The sequence below is a fragment of the Neomonachus schauinslandi genome, chromosome 10 (genome assembly GCF_002201575.2).
Source record: "Neomonachus schauinslandi chromosome 10, ASM220157v2, whole genome shotgun sequence".
Classification (NCBI taxonomy): domain Eukaryota; kingdom Metazoa; phylum Chordata; class Mammalia; order Carnivora; family Phocidae; genus Neomonachus; species Neomonachus schauinslandi.
Window position 1 is genome coordinate 121,578,253 of NC_058412.1, and position 22,750 is coordinate 121,601,002.

A 22,750-nucleotide genomic window follows, 5' to 3' on the forward strand; every position below is an offset into this window, starting at 1 on the left:
GGAGGGGAAGAATGAAGTGGGGGAAATCAGAGGGGGAGACGAACCATGAGAGACGATGGACTCTGAAAAACAAACTGAGGGTTGTAGAGGGGAGGGGGGTGGGAGGATGGGTTAGCCTGGTGGTGGGTATTGAGGAGGTCACATTCTGCATGGAGCACTGGGTGTTGTACACAAACAATGAATCATTAACATAAGAATAAAAAAAAAAAAGGTAGGGTTTTACCCTTTCACAACAGTGGTGATGGCCTTGCTAAGAATTACACTGTGTTTTCAAGCATTGAACACGGGAAGCCAAAGTTAGTTAGATGTGTATGAAGACGACAAAGATGCCTCCATCAAATCCTAAGACGCAGAGCAAGTCTATCAGGTAATCATGTCAGAGGCAGATGAAGACAGCCTGACATCCTCCACTGGGCCAGTGAGGTGTTGTTCAGCAGGACACTTCCATGGACAACCATAAAAAAAGGACAAATAGATTCAAAAAGGGTCAGAGAATTTTTTTTTTTTTTATAAAGGAAGTTAAAGAAATGACCAATTGTTGACTGATCTGCATTTGGTCTTGTCTTAGACCAAGTGCTATACCTATCCTATCTCAGATGACAAAATGCAAAAAGGTTCAAGCTCACAGGCACACAGTTTGTACTCCAAACAGTGTTTGGGCTGCCAACACACTCCTCCTAGCCTGTCCCAGCACAACCATTTTGGGGGTACCAAAAGAGGTGAAAAGGACAGAAGGCAGAATAGTACCTTCACTGGATATGGTACCAAAGAAGAAAGTTCCAGCAACAAAAAGACTTCTCTAATATCAACAAGTGGGAGAAAGGATGTAGATTCTCACCAGGCTCTCCATTTTTATTACTGCACCTGAATAAATGAATCTGGGCTTTAAGAAAACAAATGCCAAGCCCTTGGCTTCACTGGCCTCCAGCACATTTGAAAGAAAACCAAAAATCAGACTGCAGCCTACCTAAGCCATAAACCCACTGTCTGAAATTCACACCTGGCTGGGCTAGGAGTTTCAAAGTTAGGGAGTTGTCTGTATCTTTCTCCCTCAGCTCCCATGCTGTAAGCCTCGGACAGGTGCCCCGAAGGCTTCTCAAACTATGCATATCATAGTATCAGAATAAGCTCCCCTTCACCCCAACTTTATTTTCTAAACATGTCTATTTACATATTTATATACACAGATTATACACATTTATATATGCATATATAGTATGTATGTGTATATATATTATTAAGTTTTCTGCCCAGCTACCCTACAAAACTGTAAGTTCCAGGAGGACTCTGCTTTGTTTTATTCACACTCACCTACTCCTGAGCCTAGCCAGGTCATTCATAAGTTAATTCAATGAATGACTGGACCTTTGGTTTTAGACCTTGAATCTCGCCAAGAGGGAAGGGTGTAGTGGTTGAAGGTACGGTGGCCTCCCCAGCCTTTCAAAAAGGCTCTAATCCTCAGTGTGTAAGGAGGGAAGGCAGAATTCCAACCCCCTTTGTCAGTGCCTCTTCTTGTGATTCTTCATAGTGTGCCCTGCAAAAGGGCAGGGGGTCTGAAACTCCCCACCCTCCACGGACTCAGCCATGAGGGGCTGCATCTGCAGAGAGGGCACACCTTTTCCTACTTTGCACAACTACATAGCTGAGCTCTGCCCCACGTGCCTTTTCTGACCCCATTATCTTTCTACTCCAATGGGGAAAAGGGACTGATTCTCTGCCAACTTCCTTCCTTCCCCTTCGTGCCAAACAGAAAGCTGCCTTTAGCTGCTATTCTCCTCCACCCCCACTTCCCCTTCCCCACTCCAAAGAGTTCTTTTTTTAAGGATTTTGTGATACAGAATCAAGGGAACACACAGAGATAGAAATAGGCCAGAGACAAAAGGAAAGAATTTAGGGCAAAAAAAAGCTGATCTATGTTACAAAGACTTTACAAGGGCAGGAGAAGAAAAGAGAACAGAAAGTTGTGATATATTTGTGGACTCCCATAAGTAGTTTTTAATAGATGTCAATAACTAAATGTCCTTTTCATGATCTTTGTGCTCCTAGAACACAAAGTCATTCGGAGACTGAACCACATGGGCTTACAGGTTCCTAAGGGTTACAGTTCACTGATACAGCCAAGTGTGAATCCCAGTGCATCCCAGAAAACTAGACAGATACTGGCAGAAAGAGAAAAACACGGGAATATATTGCCTTCTCCCTTACCCCATCCCCCACCCTGGAATAAAGACTGTCAGGTAGGAGCAGAAATTTTGCAAAAGCCTGGTACCAATGCAAGGGAAATTGCTCTAAAACTAAAGCTACATACCTAATTAGCCACAGAACTAAAGAGAACATTCAACTATCACACGTGAGTAATGTACTTGCCCCTTCCTGTTTCTTAACAACATGGTATCTGAACAGAGTGCATCCTGTTCTTGGAAGAAGAAAAAGAAAAACACAAGATTTATCTCCCACATACTGTGAAATGAAAAAGAAAGCATCAAGAGACCTTGGAGGTAAAGACCTCTGAAAATAACCTACTACAGGATCCAGAAGAAAACTTCACCAATCTGTTCATCACACTTTGTTATTCATGCCAAAACTGGAAGCAACACCCCATCCCACCTCCACTGTGTTATGCTTATTCCAGGACAGTCCTGCTTTTCTCCAGTATGTTATGGACATTAGTAAAATGACTTTTATATTCTTTTCACACTTTGGAACTTTGAAGTTGTTCTGTAATGATTATGCATTGTTTCTGTAAATAAGTTTTTAAGCTACGTTGACAGAAAATAAAACAATTTCCCTTAAGGAAAGTTAGGGGTTTTAAAATAACTTATTTTCTATTTAAAATAAAAATACCCTACTTGTCAAAGACTTATCCCTCAAAGAAACATTTTAGGCCTAGATGGATGTAGAGGTGATTTATTGAGACAAGCTTTTATTTTTTAAACAAAGCCAGCATAATACTGATAACAAAAAATTTGACAAAGACCAGAAAAAAGAACTTGAAATCAATCTAACTTATGAACATAAACAAAATTTCTAATTAAGCACTTAGCAAACAGAAACTAGAAAACCATTTTTTAAAGTAACTATGTCCTAATGGAGTTCATCCCCAAAACAGAGCCTATTACAAATAATTACCGTGTTAATACATTAAAGAGCAAACATTTTATGAGCTCAGTAGATACCAAAAAAGCATTTAATCAAATTCCTCACTCATGCCTGAGTTAATAAATTAAAACAGAACCCTTGCTTAATTAAAAATTAACACACATAACACACACAACACACACACCCACCACCACCAAACCACAAATCAGCAGAGCACTCAAGGAAGACACCCTGTAAGTGTTCCCATCAGAAACAGGAAAGAACAAGGATACCCATTATCACCACTGTTACTTAACATTGTATTCTAAGTGCTATTCAATGCAATTATAAAGGAACAAAGTAAATAGTATATATCAAAGAGTAAAATCCTCTATTTGTAGCTGATTGCTTACTTGAAAAACCCAACATCAACTGAGAAGCTAATTAAAAAAAAATTTTTAGCAAGATTGCAAAACAAAAATAATAGCCTTTTACACTAAGAATAACTATATAGAAAGAAAAAATATGTAAGAACGAATTTTACAAAAACATACAAAACCTGGAAGGTTTTACTGGAGGACAAAAAGGAAGTACTGAATCCACAGAATAGGTTGTACTTGTATTCTTTGTAATATCCTATTTTGTGATATTGTAGAGGTAATTCCAATAAAAAAATTCCAATTTATGAACCTTGACAACATGACTCCAAAATTCATCTGGAAGAATGAACTCAGCAGGAATAGAAAAAAAAAAAAATCTGAAAGTGTGATTACTTTAAGGATTTGGGATGAGTTGGCCTGCCAGATAGTAAAACGTATTATAATGCTACAGTGTAGGAAGAGACAAATAGAATACCAGACACAGATGCAAATTTATATGGAAATTTAATGTAAGATAAGAGACATTTCAAATCAGTAAGGAGGATAGGAAGGATTCAATAAACGATGGTAAAACAACTAGTCATTTAGAAAACTTGCATCAAAAGCATATATATATATATATATATATACATAAATTAAAGGCTAGAGAAAAAGGTATTTTATCATCTTGGTTTTATGTTAAGAACAGCATTATCCAATCCAAGGCCAGAAACTGAATAAAATGACTATTTTGATCCTATAAAAAATAAAACTATGCACAAAGAGATGGCATAAATACAGTTTAAATACAACACTTACCTTGGGGAGGAGAGAGTGGGCATCAGTTGGAAGGGGGCACAAGGGGAAAATCCGGAAATTCTCTGCATCTTGGTGTGGATAATGGCTGCATGGATGTATGCATATGTAAAATTCATTGAACTGTAGAGTTAAGATTTGTGCATATTATGTGTATGTTATAACCCTTATTCCCCTATAACTTCCCCTATATAACCCTATAACTTCATTTAAAAAAACAACAAAGGGAATAAATCAAGCATTTATCCTACCATTCCTAAAAACTATTATAAGCAAAGATTTAATGAGGGAAAATTCTTCATAGAAAAGTTACAGCTCATAAATGCAAAAGGAACAAAAGAATCATAAAGTCATCATTTTGCAATCGCTGATGAAATAACTGATCTAGAAAAGGTCCAACAATGGCTATTAAAACCATTAGGGTAATGGTTCTCAAATTCAAGCATGCATCAGACCCACTTGGAAGAATGGTTAATTTTGTGTCTACCTGATTGACCAAAAAGTACCTAGATATCTGGTCAAACTTTATTCTAAGGGTTTCTCTGAGGGGGGTGTTGAATGAGATTAACATTTAAATCATCAGACAAAGTAAAGCAGACGGCCACCACAGTGTGGGTGGGCCTCATCCAATCAGTTGAAGTCCTGAACACAACAAAAGGCTGACCGCCCCTCCCAAGCAAGAGGAACTCTGTAGTGTGGACACTTCCTGATTCTACAGCCAACTGCCTTTGGGCTCCAACTGCAACATCAGCTCTCTGGGTCTCCAGTCTGCCAGCCTCCCTAATCATGTGAGCCAATGCTTCATCATAATTATCTCTTTCTATATGTGTCTGTGCATGCTGGTGAAATACAAATTGTTGGGTCCTACCCCTTGAGTTTCCAATTCAATAGACCTGAGCTGGGACACAAGAATTAGCATGTCTCATAAGTTCCCAGTTGAAAAGGGTACTGCAAGTTAAGGGACTGGGAACCACGCTGTGAAAACCAACACATTACACAAAAGGTTGACAGGGGAAATTTACAACTGATAAAAATCAGGCTGACAACACCTAAACTTATTGATCAATCTCAAGTTCAATTTACAGGATATGGGGGAATCGTGGGAGAGGATACCCCAATACCAGAAAGACACAGGCAACCAAATCAAATATATGGGGAAACCTACAGAAAATAATGACCCAGAGCCTTCAACAAATAAATGCCATGAAAAAAAGTGAAGGGGAAACTCATGGATCAAAGGAAATTAAATGCCCTTTTTGGGTACTGATTCAAACTAGCGACCTATTTTTCTTTTTTAATTGAAAAGAAAGTAAAGAAAGAATTGGCATCAGTTTTGTTACATGTGGTGACAGAATTCTATTTGTTTATATTCTTAGACCAAGGTTCTTAGCCTCAGCACTGTTGACATTTCGGGCCAGGTAATTGTCTTTGAGGGCTGTCCTGGGCACTGTGGGACATGTGGTAACATCTCTGGCCTCTACCTGCCAGAAGCCAACACCAACCACCACCCACCACCTCGTTATGACAACTCTCCAGCCACACCCCCTGCCGGAGGGCAAACCTGCCCCTGGCTGAGATCCACTCATTAGATATACCTTCTGAAGAATTTGCAAGTGGTCTGACCTGGCTGGGTTTTTTGTTTTAAGACCCTCCAGAAAAAACTACAGGGAGGTGAGATGTTGCTAGAACCACAGAACGCTGGCAATCGCTGAAGCTGGGTGATTAAGTACACCGGTATCATTACTCTATTCCCTATGCTTTAACATACCTTTGAACACTTCTGATAAAGTCTTACAAAAACACATGTGCACACATAAATACGTAGAAACACATTTTTCACAGATGTTCGTGACATTAATGGGGGAGGGGGACAGATCACCAGGCAATATGTATATGGTGACCCCATTCTGATCTAAGAAAAAGATCCTCAGGAGAGGAGTCCAAACATTTACATTAACGATCCCCAGGTGGTGAAACTGTAATCATTCTTCTTCCAGTCTGTAGTTTTCAAAGCTTTCCACATAAAATGTATATTATTCAATGTAAACAAATGTAACAAAAATAAAGAAAGGTATCATTATAGAGACAGCCTGTGGGCAACGAAAGAAATAAAAAGACTATTCAAAGCAACCACAAGATCTCAAAAAGTACAACAATCAGGCAGGCACTGAATTTAGGGGCAAAGAGGTCTCTTAAGCCCCCAAGAAAATGCTGATTACAGCATGCAAATTCATTCATGTACACGTGTGGATGCCATGGGAGGGGTGTGTTTCCTCATACCGACCTTGGGCATCTGAATCCCATTTGCTCTCCCCTACTTCAGAAGGCAGTCACATGGAATAAATTTTAGACTTTTCTAGAAACAAAAAACCGACAGGCAGAGGTTTCAAGTTTTTTAAATGATCACGTTGGTGCTTAAATCCAGAGCCAAAGTGGAAAACTCAGCTATTAAGCTAGTCTCGTGCCCCCAAAGGTTCTCGGTAGCAGGGGTTTTGCTCTTCTGCTTTTGAACATCAAACAAATTATTTGCTATTTAATCACCTGTTGCTTTGTTTGGCTCACCTAAGTGGCTGCAGTCTGACTTTGATGCCAGTAAACAACAGTGAGCCAGATTTCCTGATGTGAGGGTTCCTAAATTTCAGTGCCCTGTCTTCAACTCTCCCACGGTCTGCTCTAACATCTCCACTTTCATGGTCATGCCCTTCCACAAGAAGGTGAAGCCCTTAAGAACACAGGCTTTGCCTTCTTCATTGCTGTGTCCCTACCACCTAGAAGAGGGCCTGGGGCATAGATGCACGGTAAGTAATTGCTGAAAAACAATTCGTGTTTCCCTCCCTTATCCTGATATGTGGCCTTCCCAGGGAACATCCAGTATTTTTTTTTTTTTAAAGATTTTATTTATTCATTTGAGAGAGAGAGAATGAGAGCGAGTACATGAGAGGGGGGAGGGTCAGAGGGAGAAGCAGACTCCCTGCCGAGCAGGGAGCCCGATGCGGGACTCGATCCAGGGACTCCAGGATCATGACCTGAGCCGAAGGCAGGCGCCCAACATCCAGTATTTCTGGGACTACCAAATGGCCTGGATTATCAGCAGGCTCCGATTCCATTAACATGCTGCTTACCCTCAGCTCCAGTGCCTTAATGAAGATGTGAACAGACCCACCGGTCCACCCCTGTTCTACACACGCACACCACTCTGCAACACCCCAGCCCATTTACTCCGTGTGCCTCAGCCAGTCTCCGCTAGATCTCACTGTGTTCTAATAAAACGAATTTCCAGAGTTAAAATTCAGATGTAACATCTATATAGCTGCTTCCGAATTCCCTCTAGCTGCAGATTTTATTCTGCCCACAGAGTCTCCTGAGTTTATTTGAAGACCTGTCCCCATGGCCTTCCCCAGCTCCTCAGCAGCCCACAGCAGATTTTTCTGCTGCTCCCATTTTCTGCTGAATTCACTCTAGTGTTTGGTGTGAGAACAGACATCAGATCCTGGAATCAAGGCCAACTAAGCTAATACCCTTCCACTCCTTTCTTCTGGCCTTCTGCGGAGACCCACACAGGATCCCCAAGTTGTTACCCCAAATCCTCTAACCACCCCCCTTAAAGGTCTAATCCAACTTCCTCTAAAGAGGAAACCGAGGCCCAGGAAGTTGAAGCAGCAGGTCAACGGTAACATGAGGGGCAGTGCAGGGACTGGGACACCAAGGGTCTCCTGACCCCCAGGGGCCCAGTTTTCTCCAGGAATCAGCAAACTAATCCCTGTGGGCTAAATTTGGCCCTCTGCCTATTTTTATAAATAAAGTTTTATTGGAGCACAGCCATACCCATTCATTTCCATATTAACTATGACTCGTTTAAGTTACGACAGCAGAACTGTGACAGAGGCTATACGAACTGCAAGCCTAAGCCATTGACTATCTTAACATGTATCAAAAAAGTCGACTGACCTCTAATAGAGCTCAAAAGAACAGGAAGAGAAAAGGCAGATGCAGACTGCCTGTGGAATGCTAGCTGAACACCCTGCTAGTCTCAACGGTGAGCAGCTCAGAAAAGGAACGTGAGGACTCATCAGGACAGAAGCAGTCATCGGACACCTCTTTCCCCACACTACCTGGGGCATCTCAGCAGATGCCTTTGCAGAGAGGCTACACCACCCAGCATCAGGCTCCTGTGGCTGTCCCCTCCCACACACACACACACACACCCCGTATATGCTGAGTTACAAGTGCACTGTGGCCTCCACAAGTAGGTCTGGAATATTAACTTCAGGCTGCACAACAGAGCCTCTCAACTCCACGACACAGGAAAGGCTAAGAGACATGGAACATGTCTGCAGGGAGGAAGCCTTTTCCAGTTCATAAGAAAAAGCATGGTTTGGGGGGATCAGGCTGTCTGGATTCAAGTCCTGTGGCTAGCCTCACCCACTGGGAGCCCCAAAATTATTTCTCTGAGCCCACGGATCTTTGTCAGTTGCAAGGATTCACTGAGGCCTTGTGCACGGGGTTCTGAGCACTGTTTGGGGCGCTGGGAAACAGCTCTTGTGAGAATTGCCTTAGACATGTGGACAACCAGGCAATGTATGCAAGTCAAGATTCGAGTATCCAGAAGTGCCTCTGACACACAGGGTCTGGAGCAAGCTTCTTCCATTCCAAGGGCAACGCTCAGAAATGCAAAGCAAAACGACAACCCAGGCGGTCAGAACTGGCCGCCCTGTTTGGCCTGGAACACGGGGACTGACAATCCCGCAATTAGGCGGAAAGCAGGCACTGGAGTCAAGCCAACTTGAGTTCCTCCTTCCCCCAACCGTCCTGATAGACACGAGCCACATGGCCCTGGGGGAGTCATCGGGTCTCGCTGAGCCTCAGTTTCCTCATTTGTAGGTGACAATGGCCTCTACCCCACAAGGCCTCCGTGAGAAAGGAAGCGGGCCCTTGTACTGGGCTCAGGTGGGGACTGCTGCAGTCACTGAGGACAGTAACAGGTCAGCCTGGAAACGTGCTGCCCGCCCGACCACCCCTGGTTCTCTGTCCCAGACACAAAGCCCGCTGGCCTGTGGCCAGGGCACTAACCGTGCTCCCTCGAGCTCAGTCACAGTGGACCCTCCCACCCTGTTGGTCCCCAGGGCACCCCCACGCACCCTGGCAGCACGCCTTGCCATCAACACTGCTCTGGGGCGCAGTTATGCCAACCCCAGACCAAGTCACAACCGGTGGATGCAGAGCCCTCACGCAAAACAAATGCTGAGGCCCAACCCTAGCGCCCCAGGTTCCTGTGTAGCCGCCGGAGAGCCCCTCCCCTGTCTGGGCACGGACTCAGTTCTCAGTGAAGCCCATTCGGTTGGATTAGCCACCCTGTCCCTCCCACTCCACAAGCACTGCACACATCCTACCCCAACTCCGTGGGCCGGCCACCCCATGGACGTCGCCAACTCCCACACCCCTTCCACCCCAAGAAATCCTTCCCCCAGCGGAGGTGGGACAGCCGGGAGGCTTCTCTCCGGGAAGGCGGCTCGTGGACTCCGGGGAACCCAGCCACCCCCGAACCCATCGCCACCCCGCACCTCTTACTCTTTTCTCGCACATCCTCAGGCCCGCGTTCTCTCACTGCGCTGGCTTGCAGGGACCCACAGCACTCCGCCGCCGCCGCCGCCCGGCCACACTCCCCGCTTCTTCCCACTCCTCAGCGCCTATCTTTCTGGACACCCAGGAGGCCCCTGGAGCCAGGATCACCCACATTGGCGTGCACGCTACGGGCCTCACCTCCGCCACGTAGGGCTCATTCCCCACCCCGTGGAGCACACCCCTGCCACCTGGGGCTCATTCCCCACCCCACCGAGCATGCCCCTGCCATGTGGAGCTCGTCCCCATCCCATAGGGCACACCCCCACCACGTGGGGCTCATTCCCCACCCCGTGGAGCATGCCCCTGCCACGTGGGGCTCATTCCCCACCCCGTGGAGCCCGCCCCTGCCATGTGGAGCTCGTCCCCACCCCGTAGGGCACACCCCACCATGTGGGGCTCATTCCAGCCACGGGAGCAAACCCCAGCCATGTGCGGCTCATTCCCCACCTCGTGGGGGCACACCCCTGCCCCCCATAGAGCTCATCCCCCACCCCATAGAGCATGCCCCTGCCAAATGGGGGCTCATCCCCTACCCCTTGGAGCACGCCCCCCGCCATGTGGAACTCATCCCCGCCACGTGAAGCTCACCCCTGCCCCGTGGACTCATCCCCCACCCAGTGGGCTTTGCCTCTACCCTGTGGAGCTTGTCCCCGCCACAAGGATATCGTCCACAGTTGGCCACCCATCCGCTTCCGCGTGGGGACAGGAGGTGACACCCAGGGAGCCCTGGAACCAAACCAGGAATGAGCCACGTGCTGTATGCGACCCTGTTCCTCTCCGGCCAGCTAGATGTTCTTCCTCTGCCCACTAAGGAGGAAACCAAATGCGGCGCATTCACGGTGACCCAAGTTAGAAAACCGCCACACCAGGCCGAGAACCCAGAAAAGATGCCAAAGGGGGCGCTGCCTGCTTCTCTGCCACAGGAGGGCTTTCTCCTCTTCCTCCTCCTTTTCTAGGGCACAGAGTGCGGTGGGCTCATGGCAGGATGAGGACACAAAAGACTTCAAGGGGCGTAACACAGAACAGAAGCAACATTTTAAATAGGCGTTGGGAAAAAAAAAAATTTAAAAATAAATAAAAAATTAAAAAAAATAAATAGGCGTTGGGAGATTTTTGTAAAGGTAGTCCAGAAATACAGGGAAATATACAGCAAACATATACAGTAAAATCTCCCTCCTTCCCCTGACCAGCGGCCACCCAGCTCCCCGCCTGGAGCAAAAGCACTTTGTTGTGTTTCCTTCCGCGGTAATCTGCATAAGCCTATATTTATACAAACGTGCTGTGTGTACCCTTTTGTTATACAACTGATAAGCCAGGAGACAAAGTTCTATACCTTGCTTTTTTCAACTGATAAGTCTTAGCTATTGCCCTGTTGATGCTTAGACATCTTGCTCTTTCTGTCCAGAGTATGGACATTTACCTTTATGTCCAGTCTTCTGCAAGTATGAGGAAAGCTGCAAAAAATATCCTAGTACCTACATTCCCTGCAGGTGAACCCCCCCCCCCCCCCCCCCACACACACACACACACTGTGATGCATCAGGTGGAATTCCTAAGTGGAACTGCTTTTAAGTGGACAAGAATCAGCAAATCTTCTCCAGGTGGGAATGTGTGTTGTGTGTGTGTTTATTAACACGATGGCATGAGATCTTCCGGTGGTAGAATATCAAAGCTAGATTGGAACTCACCCTATTTCATCTCATCTGCTTTTCTTTGGGTCTGTTGTTCCTCAATTTCATCCACCCTTTTGGTTATTAATGCCCCCATTCAGTGTTTCATATTTGCTGGGCCTTCTTAATCCAGTTTACTTTTTTGAGGCTTAATACCCTTACAGAACCACCGTGTGTGAAATTATCTCTTACAATACTGAATCCAAGCAGTTTATAGTTTTCAGTCAATTACTCCCAACTGCCAGAGCTGTGCTCAGGATAACATTTCTGGCTAAATTTCTTCTTGGATCATGAATTCTTAGACACCACTAATCCTGGTGTCTAGTGAGGCCACATATGCAGACTCACACCCAGGGCAAAGATTTGCTTCAAACTGCGAAATTCATACTCCTAAGCCACAGGTGTTCTGAAAAATTTTAGTACAACTACTGGTCTGATAAACTGGATGATATTTCATAGCTCCTGATAAAGAGTTAACTTTTAAGAACTCCTGTAGTCAATCCATTTGTAATTTTTTCTTAAATCCTTTTGGTTAATAATTTTAAAAAATTATATAACACTGGCCATTAATTCAACTCTATCAGTTAGCTTTCCCTGTGTATAGACAACCCCTAAAATTTAGTGGCGAACTTCAAACAACCACCATTTATTTACCTTTCATGAATCTATGGGTCAAAACTTTGATCTAGGCTCAGGTGGGTGGTTCTTCTAATGATCTCAACTAGTGGGTGGTCAGCGGCTGCTCAGGGGCTGTGTTTCTAGGGTAGGTTGGTTATTAGCTGGGGCGATGGGGACAACTGGGTCATGTATGTGTCATCATCCAGCAGGCCAGCATGGTGGGCTTCCTCACACAGAGGCTGATGATCCCAGGAGCAGAAGAGAATATGCCCCAGTGCACAAGTTCTTTTCAAACCTCACTCAGCCCAGTGACACATTTATTACTGTCCCATCAGTCAAAAGGAGTCACAGGACTAAGTTTAGATTCCAAGGGTGAAGAAACAGATGTTACCTCTTCATAGAAGGAGCCCTAATGTCACAAGGCAAAGGCAGAGATGCAGGTAAGGGGGAGAACTGACCATACCAGCTGTTTATAAACTCATCAAACTTAAGTGATATTTATATAGGGCTCTAAAATATAGAGCTGCTCTCAATTACACTGACTTTATTCCTAGAATAGTTTCCTAAAACCAGATCCACAGAAAGCAGCCACTGGAGAGACCTCCAACATCAACAGAACCATTCCAAGTCATCCCACAATGAGCATTCAGATACCCTTGATCCAGATGAGGCCTCTGAAGGGCTTTCCCCAAGGCGACCGTGGCACAGAACAAAGGGCACCCACCACGAGACGCAAGAGACTCAAGCTTAACCTCAGCTCTCAGAGCAGATTATTTCAATTCCACGTGCCACCCCTTCCCTCCTTTGCCAACAGGAGTGGCAGAAGCAATGTAAGAAGGACTGCTGAGAAAAGAGCCAAGATGTCCATCGACAGATGAATGCATAAAGAAGATGTGGTATATATACACAATGGAATATTATGCAGCCATCAAGAGGAATGAGATCTTGCCATTTGCAACGACGTGGATGGAACTGGAGGGTATTATGCTGAGCAAAATAAGTCAATCAGAGAAAGACATGTATCATATGATCTCACTGATATGAGGAATTCTTAATCTCAGGAAACAAACTGAGGGTTGCGGGAGTGGGGGGTGGGGTGGGAGGGATGGGCTGACTGGGTGATAGACACTGGGGAGGGTATGTGCTCTGGTAAGCGCTGTGAATTGTGCAAGACTGTTGAATCTCAGATCTGTACCTATGAAACAAATAATGCAATATATGTTAAGAAAAAAAAAAGAAGAAGATAGCAGGAGGGGAAGAATGAAGGGGGGGAAATCGGAGGGGGAGACGAACCATGAGAGACGATGGACTCTGAAAAACAAACTGAGGGTTCTAGAGGGGAGGGGGGTGGGAGGATGGGTTAGCCTGGTGGTGGGTATTGAGGAGGGCACATTCTGCATGGAGCACTGGGTGTTATGCACAAACAATGAATCATGGAACACTTCATCTAAAACTAATGATGTAATGTATGGGGATTAACATAAGAATAAAAAAAATTAAAAAAAAAAAGAAGGACTGCTGAGAGACTGCAAATGAAACAACTTCATGCCTAGGCCCCAGGTGCCTGGGAGTGCTCAGTGTTGCGTGGAGAAGACCTTGAAACAGTGAATCAGGCCCCAAGTTCTAAAAGGATTTGATTACTCAAAAATGATCGATGGGAGCAGGAGGCTCGAAAGAAGGCCAAGGCTATAAGCTGGCATTCAAGGGAAACAACAAGCGTGGCCACGGGGCACAGGGCTGCACCCTGGTCAGGATGTGAGATTTTAAAGAGGGCAGAACCGGGCGCCTGGGTGGCTCAGTTGGTTAAGCGACTGCCTTCGGCTCAGGTCATGATCCTGGAGTCCCGGGATCGAGTCCCGCATCGGGCTCCCTGCTCGGCAGGGAGTCTGCTTCTCCCCCTGACCCTCCTCCCTCTCATGCTCTCTGCCTCTCATTCTCTCTCTCGCAAATAAATAAAATCTTTAAAAAAAATAAATAAATAAATAAAGAGGGCAGAACCTCATATTCTCTGTGTCCTCCGTGGAAATGGCCAGGTATTGGCCTTGGACCAAACACCTCTTCTTCCCAAAGGAGAGTGAGTCCCCAGGAGTCCTTGCTAGGAAAAGAGCCTTCCCTGATGAAAGAAAGGCACATGAAGACATGTGGCTCCATGGAGGCCTGAAGAAATCATGCTGCCTGCTCTCTAGAAAAGGAAACACACTTCCCACCACAACCACTTTTATATTTCCAGGTACATAACAAGAGCAATAGCTACAATTCGTTGAATATCAACCTTATGGCAGATACTGCCAGTCAACCCACCTACATTCAGTAATTAGCATTCAGACCACAAATATCCACTCAGTGACTTCCACTGCGTAGCCCTGAGGTGCTGGATCCCAAACGAGGGGCTGGGGACGCAGGTACAGTGTACGGCGTCTGCCCAATGGAGCCTTAAGGGCCAATCACGATCACCGATGTCACGGTTGCTGCCTCCCCCACACCACCACCAAAGGATTGCACCTAGCTTTTATGGTCACCACGGGCCAGCTTTATAGACGTTTTCTCAGTGACTCCCACGACTACCACTGGAGAGATAGGCCTCGGGAACTGCATGTTGCAAATAAGTAAACTGAGGCACAAAGAACTTGTCCAGGAGCACACAGCCAGCCTGTGGCAGAGCTGGATTCAAACCAGGGAGAATCACACTTTCTGGGGGACCCTGCCTTAGCAAGAGCTCCCTTTCTCCTGGTAAGGACGGGTCTCAGGGACCAACCAACGGGTCTCAGCTGGGAGCAGAGGCCTCCCCTCCCCCTCACTGTGGGTTATTTTCAACAATCCCCTCCATCTTCTCTTCCTAAGGCACTCAGACAAAGGCAAGTGCTGCCCATTGCAGCAGTTCCTCTCCCTCCTCCTTTGGACTCTCCCACAGTCTTCAGCAAATTGATCTAATATAAATTCAACAGCTCACTGGCTCTAAATCTCAGCCCTGGCTTTTTATCTGCCTAAGGGGCTCACGGGGTTGCTAACTTGGCACTTGAATAAAATCTAACACTTTACACATTCATGCATTCACTCATTCATTCAACAAAACTCACCAAGCACCCACTAAATGCCAGGCTTGGCATGAGAGTGCCAAGTGGCTCAAGAGTTTTGTGCAGGGTGGGGGTGATGTGGTTACACTTATGAAAAAGGTCACTGTGGCCCCTGTGGGAGGACAGAGTATGGGGGAATGGGTGGGGTCTGAGAGATGCCAGTCTGGACAACGGCGGCAATGACAGGAATGGAGAAAAGCAGGCCGGACCTGTTCTGGTCTGGGTTCAAATCTTAGAACAGGAGTCCTGGCCACAAATACTGATTAGGGGGGTCCTGTCACGTAAATGGAGTGGGTGTGGGTGATATCACATAGGGTGACAGCTCTCAAATGAAGGGCAAAATCTGATCCAGACTCCTTGGGAAGGCGTGTGCAGGCTTCTCTCCCCAGAAATTCTGGTCTGCTGCCCAAGGCAGGAACTGGGCACTTCCGCCTACAAAGGTTCCCCATGCAATCTCCCCATCTCAGCCCACCAAGAACCACCTACACGTGCAAAGTAGAAAGGGAGAAATTAACTGAGGACAGAGCCCCAGTCAACTTCAACCGAGAGAACAAATCCACAGAGAAGGCTGGAAAGCAACTACCAGAACCCAGTGCCAAAGAAGCCAGCGGAGGAAGACCAACTGGTCAACAGCACGGAAGGCGGTGGGGCAATGGCTGGGAGAAGATCTGGGGTCTTTGTTTTCATTGGTAAGATGAATTACTTGAGCATATATACATGCTGGTGGGAAGGTGTCTTGGGGGTCCCCAAGACCAACCCTAGGTTCGATGGTTTGCTGAAGGACATACAGGACTCAGCATAGAGTCCCATCCAGATGTGACTGACTGCAGTGAAAGGATACAGCGCAAATCAGCAAAAGGAAAAGATGCATGGGGTGAAGTGTGGAGGAAACCAGGTGCGAGCTCCTCAGAGTCCTCTTCCGGTGGAGTCATGCAGGATGCACTTAATTCCTCCAACGATGAGTTGTGACAACATGTGTAAAGTTGTCTAAGAGGGGGGTTCATTAGAGATTCAGTGCCCAGTGTTTTTGCTGGGGGCTGTTCATGTAGGCGCCCCCTGCCTAGTACATTCCAAAATTCCAGGCTCTCAGAAAGAAAACAGGTGTAGCATAAACAACATTGTCTCTTCAAACACGTAGTCACAGTGAGCTGGTCCTAACAGTTTGGGAATGGTGGAAACACTCCTGAAATCCCAGTTCCCAGGGGCAGGAAGGAAGCCTTATAGAACAGGTAGGGTATCTCGCCCTGGACTTCAGGGGCCAGCAGTCCCGACAGCTGGTGGCAGGACATAGAGGGGACTCTCATCTGATGCTTGATGTTTTCTGTGAGACGGAGGAGAGAAAGCCCTGCCAGACATGGAAACAGATGTGGCAGGCTACAGGAGACTGGGGACATGTTGACCAGGCACAGGGAAAAGTTATGGAGCCAATCTGCAGGCCCAGATGAAGCTAGGCACCATACATGTATAGAGGCCACATTTTTAAGGTTTGAGGAATTTTCCCAGCAGCATCCAGCCACCTAATAAAAGGGAGACAAGAAAATGAGCTCAGTCTGTCCAAGTGTTGGGCTCAATGTAGAGGCAGAGGGGCAGGGAACTGGGGTTCCAGGAAGGAGAATGGCAGATGTGAAGACTATGGAATCCATGCAGACTCGGAAAGGAAATGTCATAAAAGGAGGCAGACAGACAGCAAACTGAGCATAAGGATCTTGACATAGGGCACCTCCATCCAAAACGGCAATTTCACTAATTGTAGCAATCAGACCAGAGTGGTATCTAGAAGTCACCTTGGCAACAATCCCGCCTAATGCATGAATGCCTTCCATAGGACCCCAGGCAAGTGGTCATGGGGTTCTTCTTGAATATGTCTAGTAACAGGAAACTCACCACCTTTCAAGGAACCCATGAATTTCTGGGCATTTGTATCCATGCAAAAGTCCTACCTACTACCAAGAGATAAACTGTCTGCTGGAACTTTTGGACTCTGGTTCTACCATCCACAGCTACATAGAGCAAGGATCCAAGATGGATTATAATACTTCCCAAGCAACCACATTGGTGTTAAACCCTTGGCTCTTCCCACTGCATAGGGATCCGTCACTCCCAGGAGTCAATGACCATCTGTGTGCCAATGGCTCCAAGATCTAAAATTCCAGCTTCTCTCCAAACTCGAAAACTCCACTGTTTACCAGATACCCCCACTGCAATACACCACAGGCACCCCACACTCTGCATGCACACATATCTGAATTTGTGATCTTGTCCCCACAAAACCAAACACTCTGCATTAGAGGATGTATCCTACCCAGTTCCCAACTGGGCATCAACTTTGACTCTCTCTCCTTGAACATCCAGGTAATCGCCTGCCTGTTGATTCTCCCTCCTAAATGGTTCTCGGATCCATCCACCCAATCCTCTCCATCCTCACTGCCATGACCGTAGTCGAGGCCACCACCATCTCTCAAAGATGTTGCCTAGCTCATCTCCTGTCTGCCACCTTGTCCTCTCCATCCATTTTACTGGCATGGAAGTGAAAGTGATGTTTTTAAAAGGCAAAGTTGGTCACAGCATGTCACTGCCTAGAACGCATGAGTGGCTCCCACTACCTTGAGGATACAGCCATACCTTACCCCCATGGTCTGTATTTCTCTGCAAGATCTGCCTGTTTGCCTCTCTGGTCTCACCTCTTACTCTACAGCACCCTCCAACTCTATGCTCCAACCACATTTAACATTTTATTCCCTTAAGTGCCATGCTGGCTCACCTCTGAGCCAATGCAAAGACTTTTTCCTCTGCCTTATCCCTACTCCCTGCTGATACCTGCAGTGCTGGATTTCCCTCTCATAATTTCTCTTGCTGTTTCATAATTATCTGTCAATTTATCTGCCTCCTTTCAAATCTGTCCATTTATCTGCCTCCTTTCAAAGTCTCTGATTTCCAAGGAAATGTATCTATGTTGTTCACCAATGTCTCCCTAGTCCTGACACATTCAGAAACCCTCTATAAACACTTGTTGAAAGAAAACAAGAATTTCCATCTGTCCATCACCTCCAATGGTCTGTTCTCTATACTTCTATTAATGCAGCCCCAAATAACATTGGTTTTTTAAGTTGCCACAGTTCACTATAGATACACATATAATTTCCCCTTGATTGAACACCCCGAACTTTTTTCCATTACCTACTGCTAAACCAGGTCTACCCCATCTCAAACCCAAGCAATTCCCCAATTTAAATACTTGCTGCAGGAGTTTCTTATCAAGACAGAAAGAAGGAAAACCCATTTTCAGGATGAAAAGGGAACATGAACAGTTTCAGCTTCCATTTTTCTCTGGTTCTGCCCTGGTTCACAGATTAATTTCTGGCACCAGGATCTGTGGCCAGATAGCAGAGAATCGTACAGAAACGCCTTCCCCGACTCACAGAAGCCAGCAAGAATCACTCTGTTCACAATCGTCCATTTTACAATGTGTCTAATTATAACTGAATAAATTACTTCTGCCATTCTGCAGAAATACTTAAAATAAATAGCTCTCATTCCTTGAATTAAAATCATAGTCTTTTGTTCACTGTTTTCTGTTTCATAATGCAACAGAGCCTGTTGATTAAAGATCATTTATAGGACTTCATTTTCCATCTATTTTATGATATCACTTTAAAATACCCCCAAATATTCAGCTGCAAGGAGGGATAAGAACTACTGGAAATTGGCTCTTTGAGATTTTTTGATGAGAAATGAAGTTGTGGATGTAACTCTCAACGAATGAACATATATTAGAAAAGCCTATTTTAATAACTGCTTGGTTCTTCTCCCTGAATTTTTTTTCTCTACCCAACTTCCTATATTTTCTTGAGATTACAACATAATCCCCACTGACACACTAAATATTACCTCTCTGTAGTGAATGGATGACACTGAGACAATAAATCACTTTGAGCTAACACAATATGCCAACCAGCCCCAGCTAAGCCAAATATTTGACGAAAGACATACAAACTGAAATTTAGCAAGGCAGGAACACTCTGGGAATTATGTCCTGAATATCAACCATCTCTAGTACCTCTGCAATGAAAAAATTAGATGTGCAAGGAGGCCACATATGAGTGTGTAGGGTGACTCTGTAACCAGAGTAGCCATAGTTAGCCGATCCCGGGAGATACCCTAGAAAGAGATTCTGGTTAGGCCACCCTCCAAACTTGGTGGGTGTCATGACAAAATGAAGACTCTCCAGCTCCGGACCAAAAACAAACAAACAAACATGACCCGTTGTTTTCCTGCCCTGATGCAGAAATAAGCATGACGTCAATGGAAAAAGACCATCCGGTGGTAAATTTGGCCATGACACTGACAAAGCGGACGCGTCAGGGGCTCTCACTTGCACACGTCCCCTTCAAGACCCTACACCTGATTCTGAAATTTAAATTGTCCTATTCTTTTTCTTAAAGCAGTCCCCTAAATTGTGTACACCTCTACAAAACCTTCCGGGCCTGGCCCTGTTGACCCTGCTTCACAAGTGATTCTAAACAGGCCTTCAGACATGCCCTCAGCTATCAGGAGGAATAGACTGTGTTCACAGGTCGTCTGAAATCCCCGACAAGGAAGACGAGAGCATCGCTGGCCAGTGCCCAAGACCCTCCCAGAGCCACCCAGCAGCACCTCTCTGACTCCAATCTCACTGCCCCTCACCTTCCACCAGAAACACCAGTGATAATTCATCCCAGTCTTACTCGAGCCAAGCACACTCAGCCCCGTGTCATCCCTCTGGATGCTTCTCCTTCAGGAGCCATCAAAGGGGCACCAGCTCTGAGACACGTGTTCTGGTGGACCCCAGATCAAGCTGACTACACCCTCTCCTGTGCCCACCAGCTAGGGGCTCAGTAACTACCCTGAGCCTGAATTCTGCCTCCTCCACTTACCAGAAACCCCCCATACCTCAGTTTCCCCACCGCTGAAATGAAAGACAACATATACCCTCCTCATAGAATGGACATGAGGCTAATCCTTGTTGCAAAACAGAAAATAAATGCCAGCCACCATCATTATCATAATTCTACACACCCCTCAGTCAGAAATCCCTCAACAGTTCATTCTCCCCCACAAAACTGAAGACTTCTTAACAGCAGAGACAGAAGCCCGTGCACAGAGCTCGGCGCTACATAAATGTTTGCCAAACACACAAAGGAATTGAGTGATATTTATATTCTGACCAACGGAGGTAGGATTCAATAATGCATCCCACAGGCTCTTGTTTGCTAACATTTGAAGTCTATATAGGAGAATGTGATGAAAAGTAGAAGACCAGAGGAAGGGGGAGGAAAGCAACTCTGCATTATGTTTCGCTGTATGTTTATAAGTCCTCCTTCTCCATCATGCACCTGCAGATCCCACAGCTGCTAGTTGTCTACACTGTACTCCTCCAAGACAGTCACCATCCCTCTACCTCTGTCTGTGGACAGACCTCCAAGGGGCCTTGAGATGAATGGAGACACTGGTCAAAGCCAAAGGCAGACCACACAACTTAGCACCCTCATCCTTGGCAATCAGCACACACACCATTCGGCCCATCTAGATCCCTCCCATGGGATTAGACATCGTGGGTAACTCCACAGCCCTAGACGAGTTTAAACCTGCAAAAGATCTCCTTGAACAAAGCAAGAGCTCTACCTGTGGTCGTCGCAGAGAAGGTGGGATAAAAATTCACGGGTGCCTCCTAAACACAGATTGCTGACGTCACACCCCCAGGCTGTGGGAGGTGTGGTCTGCTTCCATATTGAACCTCATCTCCTGTCCCACCCTCACAACTGACCCTGGCTCCCAGCTCTAGGGAATGTGCCTCAGTTGTCCTCACCCCTGCTGCCCTGACACATCTCTCACCCCTGCCTGGAGGGCGTTCGCACCAACCCCTCATCCCATCTCTGGGGCAAGAGGTATCCAATGCAATCATTTCTATCTATATCTTCCAAACCCCTCACCACCCTGTGAGGCCTTCTGGACCCTCTTCTTCGGAGTACCCTGGTTCTTGTATGACTTTCAGCACTTCCCTTCCCACATCGCATTTGTGTGTGTGTCCTTCACCCAACAGACCAAACTCTATCTCCATGGAACCGGAACTGGCTATTTCATCTCCACAACCCCAGCACCCAGCAGAGCAACTGATACACACAGCAAGTGCTCTATAATTGTCTGATGAATGAGTGGTTCAATGAATAATCTCCCCTGAGATGACAGACTTAAATTATGTTCCACATAACCCCTGAGTTTCTTAAAAGATGTGCATTTCTGACCGGTGGATCATTGCTCTTTATCCCCCAAATCAACCTTTTTTTTTCCCCAGAAGGAATATAGAATATGTGGGGTTGTTTTTTTTTTTTTTTTCAGGAAAAAAAAATTGCCCATAGCAGAACCACTCTGGAGGCTCGGGTGCAGTGGTGGCATAGAATTAGCATGCCTCAAAAATGTACTGTCTGCTACCATTTTTATAGGCAAAAAAAAAAAAAGACAGCAGAAGTGAAACAGTATGATGCATCTCACTCTCACCAAGACTGCAAAACCTAAGTATACTCTGCCCATGAAAACTTTAAAGTGCCTGAGGTAGGTCAGGGATGTTTTTTTAAATGTCTTTGTGATATTCTTACTTCTAGAAGACAAATTAATGCTGCAGAGTAACTGGGGAAGAGGAAAAAAAATCTTGATTCATGTTCGCTTGGAATGCACTTTGCTTTCATTGTTTTCTCATGTAATTACATATATTACTGATGTAATTACAAATAATACACATATTTGATTTGTGCAATTATAGAATAGTATGTAATTTTTAAATGTGGTACATTTCTTTCTCCCCAAGATCCCTTTGTGAAGGAAACGATTTATCATTTCTAAAAATATGCCTTGTGTATTACATTTTAATAAAGTAAAGATTAGTAAATATTTGCCTTTCTTTTGTATTTCAACAAAATAAACCTCATCGTGAAAATTCAAATTTATAAAGGCTCATTATAAGCCCTGAAAAACCACTTCCACTAGGCTAATTCTACCCATTGGAGAAAAGCCTGCCAAACATTACTACCAAGAAAGGTAATTATAGAGCACCTACTATGCGCAAGGCACACTTCAAGGAGCTAATTGTCATGCCCTGGGGTAGAAGGAAATAACACCTCCAAGAACTGGAGAAGCAGCCCTATTCTGGAGTGGTAGAGATGGACAAGAAAACTGGGCTCTGTCCCTTACCAGATGCATGTCCTTGAGCAAGTGACTGAAACTCCCCCAGCTTCTGTACAGCAGAGGTCACACCACCTGGCTCACTGTGAGGATTAAATGAGATAATGTACGTGAAAGGCCCAGTGCGTGCACCACGTGGTAGGTGGTTCCTGCTGTGACAGCGTAAATCATAACCCTCATTTACTGCTTTGCATTTTGATTTGCAGGATCACCGTTCATGTGATGAGCTGCACAGCACTGGGGTCTCTTGGTCTTACATTTTTGGAAGTCAAATGACAACAACCTGGACTCATTCAAA